The following is a 20,169-nucleotide window of genomic DNA, read 5'->3' as shown; positions in this document are numbered from 1 at the left end:
TTTGAGACTGTTGAAAATTTCTCCTATCTAGGGTCGAAAATCACAACCGATAACAGTTTTGCCCTGAGGGGCGCAACTCTCCTTTTCGTTACAAGTGTTTGCCTTATGGCCTATCTGAATGTATTTGCGGTACATTGCCCCTTTGTCAGATCCCCGACAGGTTGCAGACGTGTTTTCCTAATCCAAAAATCTGTAATATTAGGTTGGGGCGTCCCGGATTCGTATCCTCACACTACCCAACCAATTCTAATTTTCCGCTTTTAGAAGCTTCTTGGCGTATTGCTCCGTAACTTCCACTACAGCGAAGTTTTGGCCTTGGGAGTTCGCAGAAGTGATCCCAATCCAGACATTGGTTGCCTCCGAATATCCACGATAGATGGCCTCTTCTACTTTGTTCTTTTCTGTGAGGCAGTCAAAATCTCGGATTTCCAGAGAGCACATCGGTTCCAGGTTGGAAACCGAAGCTTTCTCTCGCTGCTTCAGAGAACGTAATTTTATTTGTTGTCCTTCGGCCTAATTCAACTAGGACTCCACCTCTCTTCATTTTTCGAATTTTTGTACTCCGTTATCTTCGGGCTTGATCCTGCAACGGATTTCGCTGAGGACTTTCGCAAAATCTTGACTTTCGCCGGCTTAATAAGCAGATCGGGCGGTCTAGTTCTCCTTCGTCGTCACATTGTTTCTTTTGGTGCTCCATCCTTCGTGTCCGCCTTAATTTTAAGCACAAGTTTTTCTGATGAAGCGGCGTATTGTTCTTTTGAGTCCTGGAGAGTACCTGAATAATGTCTCCTTCAGATGCCCCTTCTTCCTTTTATTTTTTCCCCAGTTTGCTCTGCAACGGGCTGTCTGCGATTCGTTTAGCGTTCGCGGTGTTCTCATCGGGAGGCGCGGCTTTAATACGAAATTCTGTCCAGGACCTCCTCCAGCTCCATCAGCCGGTTTTCCACCCCTTTGCTGAAGTTTTTCTGGAGGAACGTTTTACCAACGCATTGTGTGCAAGAGAGGAGGCCGCAATAGTCAGGAAAGGGTATACCCTCGGGGCGAAGCCTCTACCGCAGTTCCCTGACCTATGATTAGCTGATTCCCGAACTCGCGGACGGATTAGCGCTCGGAGCAACGCGGTATACTGATACTGGTTTAATGCACCCTACCCGACCAGGGTCCCGAAGGAGCTGACTCCTGATACACGCCACAACTACCACCTTGGCAGAGCTAGGCGCATATCACTCCATCAGTGGCAAGGAGTTGTCGACGGCTCCAGGGACTCCTAGTGTGTCCCGGCGTGTATCGGTCATTAGTAGCTCACTCTTCACCGGGAAACTTTCTCAAGGCTACTACCTAGGTCGCAGGTATTATGCCAGCTTGGGGGTCAAAACTACTTGCTCGGTCACTTCGGGGACGCCACTCCCCTTATTGTAAGCGATTCGTTAAGGCTCGTTGACGACTCCTGAGGGGATGAATAGAGGTAATAGGACAGCCCATATAAGTGTCACCCCGAGCCCCCTATAAGTTCCCCTCTGCAACCGTGTCTCCCCCCAATATTTATACATATATATTTCGAATTGTTAATTATTATAAATGGCATTAAGTTAAACCAAGCCAAAAACAGAGACTCTCGGCCTTAGCAAAATCTCATAACAATTTCTCCGCCATGGTCGAACATGTGTATTTATACGAAGTACATGCTTCTGTAATGTGAAATATCTTAAACAAAAAAAGGTTGATTAAAGAAATTCAACAAGTACTGGTACAACTACTTTTGTAAATAATGCACTAACAATGAAGACAACAATTCTCTGCAGTAGTTACGACAAAACCCAGTGGATGAGCGTTTTAACAAAGCCAACGACAGGTGTTTTCATTGCTGATAGTTTTCTATTCCTCTCAAGGTGATACTCGTATGTATCTTGTTGAACTCACCGACATACATGTGGACACATTTTTACATATGCGCGTCATCCATTTGCAGATGCGATAACAAAATGTAGTTTTGATATTGGAAACCATTTTTTAAAAGAATAAGAAAAGTTATCGAGGAAAAGTATAAAATTTAGATTAGAAACTTTTATAGAAAACAACGTTGCTCTGTGGAATTTCCCTCAACGGACTTTCCGGGTGTGCATTTATTATATTATATGGTGAATGCTGCTCACGGTGTTTAACAAAATGAAGTCTGTTCTCTAAAATTTCTTGTTGTAATTTTCAATAGTCAGTTGCTTCCTTGCTAATACTTACTGGCATATCCTCGGTGCCCCGTGCGAAGCTGGGTGAGATTATAATTAATTTCGCCGTGTCGTCTCTCCAACCCCTCCTTGATGGCAGGGATGAGCCTGTGTGTCCACCGATCCTTATCGAACGTTCCCACCTCTCTTGTCATATATTTATGGGTCTCTCCCTCTCAGCGTTCTTCATTGGGGATAAAGGAGAAATTGGCTTGGCATTGTATATGTTGGCCATCTCATCTGCCAAGCTGTCAATGGGCATCATGCCCGAAGTGATGAATGCTGGATCATCTGAACAGTCCTGAATGACGAGCACACCCTCAAGGCTGTCCTCCTGTAAACTGCACTCAGTTTGTTAGCGTTAACTGACATTCGCAACGCCTCCCTCCAAACTGGGGCCCCATAGAGCATGATTGAGATCACCACCCTAGCTATAAGCAACCTAGAAGTAGCCAACTTTTAACAGCACTGATTGCCTCACCTGAGAATAACTCAGCATCTTCGAGATGCTTTGCGACTACAAGCAGCGTTATGCCGTCAGCGACTCCTATTCTACCGCATCTCCAGCAGTTCGTCACTGCTGACTGGAGATGTTGCCGTCACATTCGGAGGTGGCTGGAATGTGTCGGTGCCCTCTATTTCCTGGGGGAATAACTCCTAGATGATTTTCAGCAAGCGGGTAGGATACGTGATCTGCGGAGATGAACAGTCTCTGAATCATCTCATCATGATTCTATAAGCACTCTCTCATGGGTTTACGTCCGCTTCTGAGCAGAGCTCCTTAAAGCATTTCCTTTTGCTTCGCTGATGGCGAGCTTTAGGGTTTTGCGGGCTGCCTTATAGACGCACCCTTTTTGAACGACTCTACCTACCGCCCTCTGAGCAGCTCTTCTGGCTCGGTGGCAGGCTGATCGAAGGCTATCCAGTTCATCATTCCATCAGTAGTTTGGTCTTCTAATAGGGACTCTTCTGGCTCGGTGGCAGGCTGATCGAAGGCTGTCCAGTTCATCATTCCATCAGTAGTTTGGTTTTCTAATAGGGAATGAGCACCTAATAGGAATGGACGCGTCACAAGCTTTAGCGATGCATTTGTGATCACATGGACGGCTCTTTCCGTAGAGGCGCTTGTTTTGTCAGGTTTGTCAGGTCAACCACACCTCTATGAAATCTTTCTGGGTTTCGCGGGCATGATGAGTCTTTGCCCCATATACCTTAGAGAAGATTGCCTGGTGATCACTGTGGGTGTAGCGTTTGCTGAAGCACCAGGACATAACACGCGCCAGTGCAGGGCTGGCAAAGGTCACGTCTACAACCGAGCCTGACCCCCCCCCCCCCTTTTCTGAAAAATGTTTACACTTAAGCCAAAGCTATGTCCATCTACGCAAAAGCTTCTAATAAACTGCGGTCCCTTGCATTTGATTCTCGGCTACCCCACTCAAGGGCTCAAGGGTTAGACTTGGTGGGGCGTAGCAGCTGTATACACATACACCACTTATTTTCGCCCACATAAACCCATTGGCTGCCTGACATGCAGTACATTGTATGGCTTGTCGGCCGCAAGCCCCTATCGCCGCTCCACAATTCGAATCTGTGGCCTATATGCATCGTGACGGTTTCTATACGGTTCCCTTATAATAGCGATTTCTATCTCAGATCTGAACGTAGTCTGCTCAAGTAAATTCCTGAGCGACCCTGTAATGATTGAGGTTTATTTGAATAAACCTCAGCCAAGAGAGCCTATTTTAGCTTACAAAAACTGTTTCGCTCGAAACGCCTCACCATAGGGTCAAAGCCCTTACTGTACAAGACAATGATCTTGTCAGTCCTCATGTATTCCTCGGAGACTTCGGTTCTTAGCAAGAAAAATTGCGAACTCCTGGCCGCGTTCGAGAGAAGAATCCTCCGAAGAATTTTTTGCCCCCTACATGAGGATGGATGATTCCGTAGCTTACATGACTACGAAATCTATGGGCGATACCATGACCGTCAAGTTGTGGATAAAATTCGGCTCAACTGGTTACGGTGGGAGGGTCACTTAATTTGTATGGATGACGATGATTTAGCTCGGAAAGTCTATAAGGGCAATATCAATGGTAGAAAAAGAAGGCGAAGCAGACACTGCCTGACATGGAGCGATGGCATAGGTCAGGACGCCAGGCAGCTTTTTAAGGGTATCGAATTGGTGGACCACAGCGTAAAACCGGAGTGTCTGGAGTTCCTTTCTAAGGCAGGCCTAGACCGCATACCGGTTGTTGCGTCGTTGATGATGAAACTGCCGAGAGGAAAGAGAAACCCCCACGCACTTCCTTTGTGTAGTTATCGTTCCGATGCTTGTAGTTCTTCTAAAATCCGGTTCAATAGGTTGGGAAACACATTGAGCAAATACGCAATAAGGAACACGAGTGAACTCACTAGCAAGCTGAACAATAATTGATTGGAGGGCCAAAGTGAGAAAATACACTAAGTTGGCATCACTATGCATGAGTGAAAATTATTTGACATTTCGTGAAAAATTTTATAAAACCACAGCGGGAGTCTCCATGGGCAACCCAATGTCACCACTGGTGACGGAAATGTTTATGGCATACGTGGAAACAACCATCGAAGAAAAGGGGATAATGCCGAGGATTTGGTTCAGGTATGTCGATGATATATTTGCCATAGTTGAAAAGGACAGGGTCGATAACACGTTAACAGAAATCAATAGGATACACCCGAAGATCCAATTCACAATAGAAATAGAAGAACATGGATCGTTACCATTTTTGGACCTACGAGTAACAAACAATAGCGGAAAACTCGAATTCGAGATATATAGGAAGCCGACGGCAACCCAAAGAACGATACCAGCAACTTCGGCTCATACCGCAACACAAAAAATGGCTGCCTACAATTCAATGGTATACCGTCTCTGCACATACCCCCTAAACAAAGATGGCTTCCATAAAGAATCAAGAATGGTTACACGGTCGAAATAATCGAAAAACTGATTAAGAGAAAGCAAGACCAGATATGGAAGAACCAACATTCAACATTGGTCGTGGTCGGGTCCAGCAGAGACCCAACACTTAAAAGACGATTAGGAAGCGAAAAGGACCCATTAACGGAAGAGGAAAAAGTGGAATTTATAAAATCAACTGCAATGATTGCGAGATGTTCTACATTGGCCAAACAAAACGTCTCATCAGAACGAGGTTCCAAGAACACGTAAACGAAGAAGATAAGGGGAAAAGACGAGGAACCAACACGGTGCGATCATCGGTAGCTATGCACTTCATCGAAGAGGGTCCTTCTGGAGCTGGTACGACAAGTGAATAAGCCGCACACTTTTGACGCATGGGATAGCTTTGAAATATTGCGAAAGGATGTGACAAAATTGATGAAAACGGATGGGGGGAACTGTGTATCGAGGCTAATTAAAAAACTTGCTGACAAATATAGGGACCGCATCATCCACTAACTACTAATAATTGGTGGTCATTAACGCAAAAATTATAAAATCATCATCCCTACCTGCATGTGCATTTTCTCATTGCAGTCGCCATCTCCCTCAATTCCGAACATTTACCATTTCCCGCTTTTAATTCGTACAACAGGCATTTGGGATCCTTATTGCACTCCCTGGCAATATGGCCTTTCTTCCCACATCTTCTGCATCGATTGGATCGATTAATGCCGTTGGTGGTCCCTTTGCCAAAACATGAGGCATTTAAAGCACCTCTTTAGTGAAGTTAGTTGTCTTAAACAACAGACAACCCATGTAATCCGAACTTTTCGGCCGTTTGAGTACCGCCTTAGGTTCTCCGTAAACCCGCAACAGATTCCTGGCAAGCTATTTCAACTTTAATTGCTCCTTCAGAGCAATACGAATTCCTCCTTTCGATGTCACTTCATCAAAATCCTTACATTGTATATAGATCTCATGTTTTTGGACACACAGGGCGGCATTCTCCCTAAGGGAGTTTTTAACTTGAGTGCGAAAGTCGTCAGTTTTTCTCTTTCTGGGTTCTTCGAATTCTGCTCACCTTTCCGCTCAAATCTGTCAAGTCGGGATCAGTTTTGACCTTTCTGAGAATCTCGAACAGATTGCCCTTACTGGACGAATTCGTTCGTCTTGGGCTTCGCAACGCTAGTTGACTTCCCTGAATTCATTGCTTTCCTTCTTCTAAACTATTAGTGCTGGTTTTCACAATTCCGCCTTCTTCTCTTTTTTCGCGTATCCGTTTATTTCGGCGTGGTTCGGTGGCAGTGCGGTTAGACGTCACTTGGGCCGCTTGTGACACTTTTAGTACAGCAGGGTTCCTTAGAATTCTCTTACTCCTTCTGTGATCTATTATAAAGGGCTCTAATAACCCTCCGCTTATTCTTTATGGCTTGGTGCACGTTGTGCTTGTCCTTGATAAACTCGGACAGCTCAATTGTTTTTGCCCCAAGCTGGGTGAACGGTAATTCCTCCGGATGGGGACTCTGCTGAGATCCGACAGGGTTACTCCTTCTATACGCTCTTTCACTTTTGGCGGTTATTGACCTTGCATGTACCTTGCCTTTTACCGTCTTTGATATTGGTGGAAATCCTACAGTTGACGAGCTTCTTTTGAATGGGTCTCTTTCTTGGTCCTGGAGTACATCCTGCTGGCGCGTATTTTTAAAATATGCGGTAGGTGTTATCATGGTTTTTGTTGTTCAACGATCTACCTTCATTTCATCCCTGTTTGGTCTTGTTACCGGTGTTCTCGGTAGGGTCGTACTCCGCTTGAACATCTCTTTCTCTAGATCCAAATCACTTGTAGCATTAGATGCCACGGTGGCCAAGCTGTCCACCACCGGGGCACTGCGTTCAAGGGAATCCGACGACCAGGAGCCTGTTTGCTCACTCCCAAAAGCCTGTCTGTTGCTCTGTCTGTCTGTCTGTCATACACACTTTTCTCAGAAACGGCTATACTAATTGACACGAATTTGGTGAGAAGTTGGGAACTGTTAACGCGTAGACATCCTTCTACGTTGAGATTAAGGGATGGGGGTCCTCATACATGCAAAAGGGGGAGGTGTACATTTTTTTTCACCGAATATAGTCATATTGGGTATCAAATGAAAGGTCTTGATTAGTACTTTGCGATGATAGTCTTAGCTTTGATATCTGTTGGAAAGTCGGGGGGTACGAGAAATCGAAATTAATGATTTCTTTAATGAACACATCCTCAAAAACTACCCAACCGAAAAATCTGAAAGAAAATGAAGCTGCCTCTATACGTTATCCAGGCCTCAAAATACTCTCCATATCGATATCTGCTCAAATTAAGCTAATCATAGTATATTACTATATTTTTGGGGAAATCAACTGGAAACCTCCCTTAAGTTTATCCTAGAGTTACAACCTAATATAATTTATTGTATGGAGCATGCCCGGTTGCAGTCAGCCTACGTGAGTTTGGATGTTGTACAACGAAGACTAGCTTCACAAAGGGTTTTGCTGCTGGCAAGGTTTGGGAATATGACACAGTATTCTCCAGCGGATCAAGGGCAGTGGAGTCGGTGTGGGGGGTTTTCTTGGATACTCGCAGCGTTGTCTAGTCGTATGGCTTGTGCCAAACGCTTGTAAGTTCATACAAGATGACGACGGTTGGCACGAGCCACCGGCTTATAAGGGATCGCATCGCTATATTCAGCTTGCAATTCGCACTGCCGAAGCTGCCAACAAGAGAAAGAAATCCTCACGCACTTCGTTTGCGATTGCCCAACTCTAGCTATCCTACATATCCTAGCTCTAGCCAAGATACGAACATTAAGTAAATACTACTACTAGGACCTCAAGGGAAGTTCAAGTTGCAGGGTGGGAGAGCTACTATCCTTGACGAATGCTCCGGGTTGGCATTGAAATTCTGAACTAGCCAGACTTTGCCTGGCTTATTCCTACCATAGTAGTAGTCATGCTCTCGGAGCAAGCACTAATACATACCCTACCTTAGTATTAACAACGGTGAGGGTAGAAGCCGAACCTATTTCACGAAAATTAGCTACTAATGCCAACAGACGTGAGCTCATATGTATTAGCTAGTTTGATAATTTGGTCAAGGACCCTTGGGGCAATGATAGCCTACATCTCATTTTATAAAGTATCAGTATCTTATGGCTACCCAATATCAGCCAGAACCAAGATGACGTTCGGCTTGCAGGTCGGATACTGCACTCCAGAATCAAGAAAAGGATAAATCACGGCAGTTGTATTCTGGCTGGATGCTTCCTGTAGTCTTATATGAAGTCAAGATTCGGTTATTGAACCTCCGAACTTACGTCAGCAGTTGGAGATCTAACTACATATAAGGTGCCATATGATCTAATTACATATTATATCCTGGAAGCTAGCACGAGTATTAAGCTTACAATAAGTTTTCATACCTGAAATTATGACGTGTTGACGTAACTTTTGTCATCTACCTTCCAGGAAGTTCATTGTTTTTAATCGGCCGGAGAGCTTATGACGTAGTGAGGCCACTTCTTCGTTCGTATCGATGTAGACACTTGTTCAGTTTTGGGGTCGTCGGAGATCATTCGTAGTATACTGAATAAGGCACTCTTTAGCAGTTAGATATTGCCCCTAGAACTGGATCCTGTAAATCAGCGTTGACGATATGATATCTTTATAGAGCTGACGTTTATACTTGAGTCTTTGCTGAGAATTAAAAACTTTACATCCCTTTTGTCTTAAGCTTCAATTATATTGCTTCAGCGTCAATATGTTTCTTCAATATCAGTTGTCTGCAGAGAATTGACTTCCCTCTTGTAGCACTGTACTTCTGTATTCTGGAATCCGATGTCGGGCTGTTACTGATAGTTAAAGCAAGGTGCGCCCTTGTCACTTGTGGGCAGGTTTCTGACAGGATCTCTGCGAGACTCCCGTCCAGGTCAATAATGCACCAAAGGAGATTTCCAGTAAAGAGGGGAATAATGTTTTCTATGGGCAACTACACCCTGTTTATGAGAACCTTTTTAAAGATGTTTGAGCGTCATGGATTCTTTGAATGCCAAGGAAAGCTCTGATCTCCTGAAAGTGCGGTACAAACATACTTAGATCAACCTCGAAAAGGATCACCACCTGATGGTCTACTGTGCCTCCTTGCGCCTCCATATATCATATGGATGTCGTCCACGAGTGGGAAAACTTTCTTGTTACGCAAATGACACAAATTCTAAGCAATTCACCCGAGAATATTAATGACCACTGGCCCACCATCAAAGGTGCTTTTATCTCTAACGGAGGTCAAGTTATTGGTGGTATACCCCATCATGAAAGACTTTGTGGTGAATTTCTTCTTACACTTAACATCTACTTTAGGACCATTAAAAGACTCACGACTACCTGCGTGAGTCTTTTAATGGTCCTAAAGTAGATGTTAAGTGTAAGAAGAAATTCACCATGATTCTGAATCGAATAATATCCGGTGAAGTTTGGGGGAGCCGCCGCTCCAAGCTTCCAGTCCTTTATATGGGTCCCTAAAATCACCTATACAACGGTATCCCGCCTGCAAATCTGAAAATGTTTCCCAGAGCCAGACAAAACGCAGATTCTTCTTTTAAAAAATCCTATTTGAGGTATCTTCGTCTAATGTCTAAGAAGGCCGATTAGCTACATATCAAATTCAGAGCCGCCTCCTCCTCTTCTTTACATTTGCTGTATATATAGCCGAGAGAGCCACCCTGATTTTTCCATCTGGCAATTTAAAGTCAGCAATAAGCAGTGTCACTTTAAAAGGCTTACTAGGGTTTTTGGAAACCCCATCTTTATAGACATGAGAAATTTCCAGGAAAAGAGGAGGAGTTGACTGCACGTGCGTGAAGTTCTATCAAGAAAATGCCGCGCTCGACGCAGCACCCAACGAAAGAGGCACCGATGGTTGAAACACCTGACGAGACACCGGCATATCTGGTTGCCATTTATCCTACTAAGGATATAGCGCCTAAACCACGCCTACGCGCTATCGTTTGCAGTTGCTTGGCATGTGCTTAAGCATCCCTATGAGTTCCCGAGACGCTCGCACTTATCCCCTCCACTGTTCTGCGCCAAAAGCACTTGGACCGACCCTCGTCGGCCATCTTAGGAGAATTAATTCCACTGCATGGCGTAACCTGCAATGTAATTGTCGCCACTTTTTAAAGTGTGACCTATCCACTGCCACTTCCGTCTTCCTATCACAGTGCGTACGAGTGCCAGGCCTCTATGCCGACCAAATTCTTCATTTGAGATAGTGTCAGGTCAGCGTACTCCGATGACATGACGCAGACATTGATGAAAGCTCCTAGCTTTTGGGTAACAGTGGAATTCACTTTCCATGCGCTACTCCCATATAGCAACAAAGAAAGAACACTAGCACAGAACAGTCTCAACTTGATCCTGGTGTTGAGATAACTGCATTTCCAGATTTTGGACATGGCAGAGAAAGCGGATCTAGCGCTATTAATGCGTGGGGCAATATCCAGTTCGGTGCCACCGTCGGCAGAAACTACGCTTCCTAGATATACAAATTGATCGATGCCTTCGATGTTCTGTCCATTAATTAAGATAGCGAGGGTGCACGAACCTTGGTTTTGTTGGTATTTATCTTCAGTCCAGCTCTGCTTGCCTTTATTTTCAAATCCAGAGCCATTTGGCCAAGGTCCATGACCCGGTGAGAGATCAAACAGATCCCATCAGCATAATCAAGCTGTTTGAAGAAAAATGTCATCGTCTATTGAATTTCTCCACGTCCTCCGGACAAGGCAGCATGGAGAACGTCACCAATAACAAGAAGAAATAATATCGGTGACAGGATGCAACCTTCGCGAACTCCGCTTTGGACCTCAAAATCCTCCGAGCTTTTACCTCGTTGCAACACGTGACATTTTGCGCCCTCATACGTCGCTCTGATAACAATTATTAGTTTTTCCAGAATGTCCCTCCTGCGTAGAGATCTTCAGATACCTTCCCTCTCTATGCTATCGAAAGCTTTCTCGAAATCGATAAATAACAGGTGAAGCGAATACCTAAACTCCGCGCACTGTTCCAGAATAATCCGTAAAGTGCTGATGTAGTCAATGCAGGAAGATCTGAAGCAAAAACCAGCCTGCTCTCTGTCGATCAAGCTTTCGAGATGTTTTTTAATGTATTCCCGGATTATTTCAGCTATTATCTTTGCGATGGCAGGGAGCATGCAGATACCCCTCCAATTGTCACACTCAAAACGGGTTCGCCTCTTTGCGATGTTCACAATCATCCCCTTCTTCCGCTTTGGGAACATCTCGAATTACCAAGATTTCTGTACGAGTGGAAGCAGAAGATCTGAAGTAATTGCAGGTACTACGATAAATAACTGCTGTGAGACATCAAACCCAGCAGCTTTACTCCGTTTGAGTGCGTTGATGGCCGAAATTATTTCTCTTCTGCTTGGAGGAACAATCCTTATCCCCACGTTACGGTGACTAACCATTTCATCCACAAGAGGAGGAACTTCACCGGCTGGAATACGGTTAAATAGGGATAATATTGTGGCCATCTTAGTATGCCGAGTTGAACTGTTCCTCCAAACAGAAGTATCGCTCTCAAGCGGGGTAAAACCGCGGACCTTGACAGTCACTCTGTGGAACTCCCGCAGTGAACGGCTTCACATCGTGCAATGTGTGGAGTTAGATCTCCATTCTGCCTGCTCATCATTGACTTCCAAAAGGCTTTGGTTAGTGTTGACATGGAATATATCTAACATGCTATACTTAGGGGAGAAATTCTGGAGAAATTAATACATAGTTATCCCCAAGGCGACATATGACTGTAGAAAGTGCTACGTGTTGCATCAAGCTGATTCCTCAAAGGAATTTGAGGTACAAAACGGAGTCTGCCAGAGTTGAACTGTCTCTAAGGAAGTGCTAAAAGATTCAATGCAGTAATAGATATTGAAATCCCGGAAAATGGTATCTCAACGAAGAAACCACTTTTCGAACCCTTCCCTCTTTCGATGTCTGCCGAGTATAATGTACATTTAATAAAAAAACGGAAATACAATTCGCTATATATCTTACAATTGTGCGCATTTTAAGATCATAGCAAAAAAAAACGTTGATAAGAGTCGACCTCGGAAACATTCCACATAACACAATAATCTGGTTCTTAAGAATAAAAGTCTAACATCATTAGTAGTGTAAGTACGTATTGAAATGGTTATGATCTTGTCGTACTTAGTGCAACCACATTCTCATAAATCAGAGCAAGTGACGATTTGTATTATTTTTTTCAACAAACAACGCTAAATAATTAGATTTACATTTCAATTATTAGCTTATCTACATATGTATCTATGCCGAGTGACTTGATTTTCCCGAGAACGGTTTTGTTGAAAATAATGTCGTCTGACCGAGATGAGAAATCTTGCTCCGTCGCTTTGCATATTAGATGACTTTGATGACTAAGTTACAATTTAATGACGTATTTAGATAAGTATAAAGTTACAAGCATATGTACAGGATTTCTGTGTATTCATTTGCAAATATTTTTATTGGAAAATATTACAATCATGTGCACAGCCTTCACCAGAATAAATGTTATTACCAATTTTAACTAAACTCTACCAAATGACTGACAGATAAATGTTTTAGCTATAAGCTATACAAACGATGGACGCTTCAGGTATGAAAGGTTTTGCATATTTCTTATATATTTGAGTGAAAGTTTGTCTCATTTAGCGTGATCCTGACGGTCACAGTATTAGATTGCAATAAATAGGTACCAGAATGACAATTTTGCTCTATTACAACTTGGATAGTGTTAGTGTCATTTTCACCCAACATGGCAGTATCATGCTTTATGTTATAGTCCATTTTATTTCATTCTAGAATGAACTTTAGGGAGGTTTCCATTCAATTTCCAAAACGTATAGTAATATGCTGTCATTAGCTTTATTTGAGCAGATATCGGTATGGAAAATACTTTGAGCTCTAGCTCTGTCTCTAGCTCTAGCTCTATAAATTTTTTTTGAGAATTTTTGTTTGGGTAGTTTCTGAGAATGATGCCTTTACATAAATGGTCACTTTCCAGCCTCCACCCTTTCCCTTTTTAGAACTTATGTCAAAATTAATACCGGCTTTGGAAAGTACTAACCGAGACCCCTATTGAACTATATTTGATTATAAAAGAATTACATCTCTCTTTGGCATATGTGGGGACTGCCCTTAAACTCAACGTACAGCGACGTTATTTACTATGTGGTTCCCGTTCATAGCTTCCAAACTCTCACCAAATTTGGTGTCAATCGGTTCAGCAGTTTCTAAGAATAGTGCGTGTGACAGACAGACATTGCACCGATTTTAATAAGGTTTTCTTGTATCTTGCTATCTTGCAAGATATCGTTATGGAAACATGCCAAGTGGAAAACTATTATAAAAAGCGTGTGCGTCTTACAGACCTTTTTCTTCTTTTTTTTTTCAGCCTTTGTCCCGTTCACAAGCGGGGTCCGCTCGTCGTGATCGGCTTCTCCATTTGGCTCTATCGAATGCCTGATCTGGACATATTGAATCGAAGGCACTGAAAATCAGCTGCGGTGGCACAATCCTATCCACGAAAAGATGTTCGTGGTCCTCTATAGTACGAACTTTTGTCAACCAATAAAATGGGCTGATCATTGTACACTCAAGTTGATGCTGTTCCAATTCAATGTAGTAGTAAATATAGGCGGATCACTAATGTTAGTAGAAAGCTCTAAGTTTTCACTAATTCAAGTCTGGGTCATACCATCGAGATACTTTAATTTGAAGCAATAAGAAAGAACGTCACCGGCGAATAGGCTGGATGTGCTGATGAAAAGGCAACAGTTGAAAAAGGGCGACAACCAAATTACCGGTTATACCATGCAATGTAATCCACTATCCTAGAATGACCTACAGATGGATCGTCCGAGAAGTAAGCGGCGCAAAACAGTGGAGGGCAAATACAAACTCCTCAGAAAATTTTCTGCAAATTGACAGCGATGGTGCATACGTATGGCTGACGCACTAAACGTCACATAGGGGTTTATTGTCTTACAGGCAGTAGTGTACAATGAACAGAGATATCGACGACACTAAAAAAATTGAAGTGCCGAAAAATCATGGCATGATATTCCAAGACAATCAGACAAAGGCCAACATTAAAAATCGGGGCGAAATTTGAATGAAGCAAGCGACCCCAATGAAATCAGTAGCAACCCCACCTTTGATATATTTTTTTTTGGTTATACTTCGCGTTGAGCCTAATTGTCAACTTACGCAGAGATCATCATACAGACAGACCCATAACATATTCGGCGCTATCGGAAAAGTGCCCCCAAGAATAGGTCTACGAAAAAACTAAAGCACAAACAAGTACCTAAGAGTTCTAACGTTGAGAGCAAGCAGCATCTTGAAGTGCGCCGAGAGTATGTATGTGGGGGACAATTTGGACTAACTGAAAGTCCTTGCCTAAGGCACCAATTGTCTATCAGATCAACGGCACATTCTATATTTCTTCACGCAGTTCCAAGATCCCGATCAACAGCAAGCACAGGCATTTCATTACCATAAGTTAACAGTTCACTCCCCCGCCGCCCCCCCCCCCCCTACCCACTTCTCTCAGCCTTTCTCCCGGATGGTGTACTGGGGGGTCCATCCGGTTTTCTAAGAGAATCCAACTCATCCCTTTTAAGGACTCTGTATAGCCTCTTTCGCCTTCCAGTTCCCCACAGTACGCTCTAAAGGAGTCTAGTTTCGAACATCTAACGCACCTCGTATTTACGCCTTGAGTTAAGGGAGTTTAACCAGCCTTCGTTTTCTTTGCTTTTGTAAGCATGGTTCAAAAGTCGCCTGGTTGATTTCCTGAGTTCCCAGTTCCACCAAGGAACGAAATGAGTCCTTAGTCGCCTATGGCGCTTGAACTTCCGTCTTTGTATTACAGACGACAGGGCGAACAGCCCGCAATAGTCAGATTGAATTCTTGGTATCGGTAATCTGACAGTGAGATCTCGTCTAGCATCCGCCAGTATGTAATCAACTCTAACACTTTTGAAGTACAGATTGTTAGGTCAGTTGCTTTACTTTTTTCCGTTCCCACGATCATGGGGGCGCACCCTACGTTAGCAGTCATGAGACCAACTGAAGTGATGAAATCAAATAGCTTTCCTCCTCTTGGATTCCATTTCCTATTGCTCCAAGAAATATGTTGAGCATTCGCATCGCAACCTATGAAGAGCTCGAGACCACTTGATTTTGCATAGTTCTTGCGTCGGTGGAGGATACAAAGAATCATAGGGTAAATAAGCGGAGGCAACTATGATGTCTTTCTTCTCGCCAGTAATCGGGTATTGTACGATGACCGGGGAAGAGAACTGTCTCAGCATGGTTGCCCCTAACCGTCTTGACATGAAGACACAAGCTCTCGGTCTTTTGGATCTTTCATCGTCTAAAATATTTTAGCCCCATTTATTGGTCCAATACCCCAGATTCTATTAAATCGATTCCAAGGCTCTTGCACCAGAAAAATGTATGGCCAGCTTTGGCAGGCGGCAGGTTAATTTGACCAATCTTTATGTTTTTCAACATATACTTAGTCTAATATGTAATGGAAAACTGTTAGAAGCATCTGCGTGAGACGGGGTTTCCCCCACACCGTGCCGCCAGACAATCGATCCTCTCGTGTTTGATTTCTCTGAGAAAAGGCGCATTTGGAGGTACAGCAGTTCCCATGTCCTCATCCATGAAAGGTCTCATCTCATCCCGCAGACCATTGGTCTGTTTGCCACTTAACACCGTCACTGGTTTGCGGTGTCCAGTTTGCATAGGCTCGATCACTCGAACTTTTATTTAAATTAAACAGAAAAGCAAACGTTAATGTCAGATAAGATTTTGGTGCCCCTATTGTCAAATTTCGTCCAACCTTGTTAGTCGGAGGAGGAAATGCTTAGATTCTTTTTTGCCTTTTTTGATACTTTTGAATATTTACCCCGGCCTATGTGAATCTTTGCGATTTTATTGACCCATTATGTAAACATGTAGTTTTTATGGACTGGAATATACAACAGACACAGGAAACGAACAATTTAAATTGATTTCCTTCCACTGATACCCTTTGATCCAAATCAATTGAAAGGGTCACGACATCATCAACTCTCAATCAAGCAACGCAACCACCTCTTACGAAACGAAAATCTTAATAAATTTCATAATCGACTTAATCGCTCTTTTGTCTTCTGTTGCTTTTTGGTCTTTTGCACTCCCATCAAATTATGATTCAATTGAGGCAAATCGTCGCATACTAAAGCTGTGAATGCACTCGACTGAGTTGGCGAAATACCGAGTCAGCATCTGCAGCCAGCGAGCGAATGCACTACGTTGCATGCAACAACCACTCAAGTGGATACTAATTATGTTGACAATTCAAATCAAGAAGTTCAAATCTTTTTCTTGCTTCTATTCCGCCACTCGGCTAAGACAGATAGCTGAGTCGAGGCTAGGTTTCGTTTTTGATGATTAAGTAGGTTTATTGCCGCCACTCGTGCTCCGGTTTTCATAGTGATGTTTTTCCATCCCAAGGTAGTGCTTACATGAGTGCATTAGGTAATGTTATAGCGACAAAATGACGGCGGGAAAGCATAAACTATAATTTATAACAGACGGCGGACAATAGAGTTCTAGATCTGAGAGTTCCTCCTAGTTAATTGCGGCCATGGAAATCTGACTTCAAGAAAACTAAAATAAGCCAGCAGTCGCATACTACACTTTTGAATGGGGTGACATTATCTGGAAAATATGTTCAGAATGAATGATTCATTGGATAATTTAAAACTGTTATAATTGTATGCCATTAACAAACAGGCTAAGTAATTTCAAAATGATTTAAATACAATCAAATCTCTCTTTCGAATATTAGGTTGAATATGTTTCCTCAGATTTCAGAAAAGTTTCAAGAAAAGAACTTTTTCTCTCCTTTTCCTCTTTAGGAAGGAGTTCTCGTTTTTTTACTTGCCGTGCTTCAAAAACATTCTTTTTTAGTCTACTCTTCCAGCCCCCCAGGAACGTACCATACTTCAAATATCTGACTGAATAGAGCCAAAAGTCCATTTCTCAGTATAAACAGGAGAGAATGCAGTTCGTGTCCACATTTCGTGGTCATAACAGCCAAAATTACCATTTCGCGATTTAGTTATTCATTTAAATTGTGGAAGAAATTTGATATACTGTCCTGGTTTAGCATCAAATTTCACTGGTGGCTTATTCTATATCACATCATTACGAAAAGTGGCTTATTCCTCTTTGTCGTCCCATTTGTTCGCTATCTCTGACTTGCCGGAATGCCGGATCTATAATAGCAACCTGCCTTAACGTTTGGAATCGGGGTCGGATCGACGTGATCGATTGCGCCATTCTGTTCTGTGATTTGCTTCATCTAGACGCAGTCACCATTGAGCGTATCAAGTGACCATTATTTGGGCCAACCTTTTGGTTGTTGCCCATAGGCTTCGATCTGCAAATCAATCTTGACGAGTAAATTCTCGTTATTGCGAATTACGTGACCATACAATCGAAGACGCCACTCTCGTAATTTTTACACGATCGCTGCAACTCCATATCGATCATGAATATCCTCATTTCAGATGTGATCAAGGCGTGCTACTAGTCTGTCACTAGTCCAACGCAACATCTTCGTCTCCATTTCCGCGAGATGCCGTTCATTATCTTTTATAGTCGGCCAACGCCTAGAACTTTAAAGGTCGACTGGTCGGACGACATTGCGGTAAATTTCAGATTTGAGACATTCGTTGAAGCGTCGATCACAAAGAACGCCATTTTATCCAGGTTGCGCTAATGCGTCTAGCAATTTCATAATGCAGTTCTACATTGGTTCCATTGAAACTAATATTGCCTGTTTTATGGAGATCAGTCGTCAAAAATTCAGTTGTATTCAAATTCAATTTGGGACCGTGTTTCATGAGGCGATCATTCCATTTTTGGACAAGTTGCTCGAGATCATTTTTACTATTGGACGCCAGGAAAACATCACCTTCATAATGTGGTGTATTGGGTGCTGGACGTTGGATGTCCTGTGTGACCATAATAAGAGCAAAGAACAGCTGGGAGAGAGGGCTTCTTAAATAAACACCTACGGAGACACGAAACGGTTTTAATACACCCGCACATCCCGATGTTTACTTCCGGGATGGTGGTAAAGCAATCTAACCGAGCGCACAAGTTCTTCTGGCATTAGGTGTTGTCGTAGAGCACACCAGATCAGTTCCTATGATGTCAATACACAGTCAAACGCTGTCTCCAGATGCAGAAATACAATGTAAAGAGGGCGATGCTTCTGACGGTGTTCCTCCGTGAGTAACCGCTTATTGTGTCAGTAATTCCACAGGTCTTGAAAAACCCCGCTTAAGTTGCGGTTATTTGAACGATGTCGCGAATACGGTTCTCCCGAGTATCCAATTTATCGCCAAGATGTTTTGGACCACTCGGGCGACAGCGATCGATTACTTCGCTAAGCGATTGGCATTCTTATAAATTTACCCACTGTCCAGCGTTATCGTCGGGAAACTTGTAGTAGAGGCGTTTCTTTTCACGGACTTTCATTTGGACATCGTCAGTCCAAAGTCAAGTATCCTGGTTTGTGAACCATTTACCCGGCTTGGTAATCTCGAGAGTTGCACAGGCCACTTTGTGGATTGCGTTTTTAACTTGGTTCTACGATTCTTTCACATTCGTAATGGTTGGTAATCGCGTTAGTGAGAAACAGCAAATAAACGGCCAATGTTGAGGTGCGACGGTCACATAGGGAATGGCTTTGCAATCAGTGAAAGTGATAAAATCTCGGCGTCATATGAGACTATAGTCGATTTGCGTTTTACTGTTCCGACTATAAAATGTAGAAAGTCATGATGAACCGTATATTCCCAAGTGTAAGGTCATGAGTGTCTGCAAAATCGACTATACGCTCGTCATTGCGTACTCCAAACTCTTTTCCCCGGTTATGACATAGTATTCTTCAACGATCGTGTCTGGATTGCTCAAGTGGTTAGAGCACTGGGCTGGGTTAGAGCTGGGCTGGTGGCAGTGGAATTTGTATCGTGTTTCGACGCCGGATATCAGTCGACTCAGCTATCAATGAGTACCTGAGTCAAATCGGGGTAATAAACTCGGGCGAGCGCAATGCTGACCACGTTGCCTCCTACGGTGTACTGTAGTGTACCGTTACGGTCTTTAATTAAGTGCTCTAACACACTGCAAGGTCCTGATTCAATATGGATTGTTGCGCCAACGTTTATTATTATTATTATCGTAATTGATGACGATGACCAGGATGCATTAGAAGTTTTAGTATAAAAAAGGTGAGTTCTGGAGAAAAAAACAGGATGAATTTTAGAATCGCGGGCGGTTGAGGTCCAGACAACCAAGATTTAGTATTCGTTCGAGTGAAATAAAAGGTTGTTTGCATCCTCCATCCAAAAGGCCCCCAGCCCGGACCAGAAAGCCGTTAGCAATTTGACGCACAAATAAATAGAGGCTGCTCGGTAGTTTAAAGGTATCTGATACAATGTGAATCAGGTACTTCTCCGCAACTCTACCAACCGGTCCAAACCATTAAATCGCCGAGGAGCAATGATAGATCAATGGAAGAAAAAAAACGGGGATAGCAGGGAACGCCAAACCGCGAAGAAACTAGAAATATATGTATTATAATCTGACTCTAGTCTCCTTAAAAGGTCATCAATCATGCAAGGATCTCTACTTAAAAAGATTTGATAAAGGTTAAAAAATATATTATACCATCTACACTTAACTCGAAATCGGTCATAGTCCTTGCACTCGAAGATTATGTGTTCGTTAGTTTCTTTAACTATGCAAGTGTTATGTTTCCAAACCTTTTGAGAACACTTTTTTATATGTGTGCTTGGCCTCAAGACGATTCAGTAATTTTTTT

General features: G+C 43.0%; 1 protein-coding gene across 3 annotated transcripts in view; it reads left to right on the top strand.

Moving 5' to 3' along the window:
* The window catches only part of LOC119648164, a 362,867-nt gene that overhangs the window by 81,782 nt on the left and 260,916 nt on the right, over positions 1–20,169 (top strand). The gene's annotated exons all lie outside the window — the stretch shown is intronic.

This window comes from Hermetia illucens, chromosome 2 (assembly GCF_905115235.1).
Source record: "Hermetia illucens chromosome 2, iHerIll2.2.curated.20191125, whole genome shotgun sequence".
In the NCBI taxonomy this organism is placed as follows: Eukaryota; Metazoa; Arthropoda; class Insecta; order Diptera; family Stratiomyidae; genus Hermetia; species Hermetia illucens.
The sequence above is the reverse complement of the archived record's forward strand: the minus strand, read 5'-3'. Positions and strand labels throughout refer to the sequence as shown.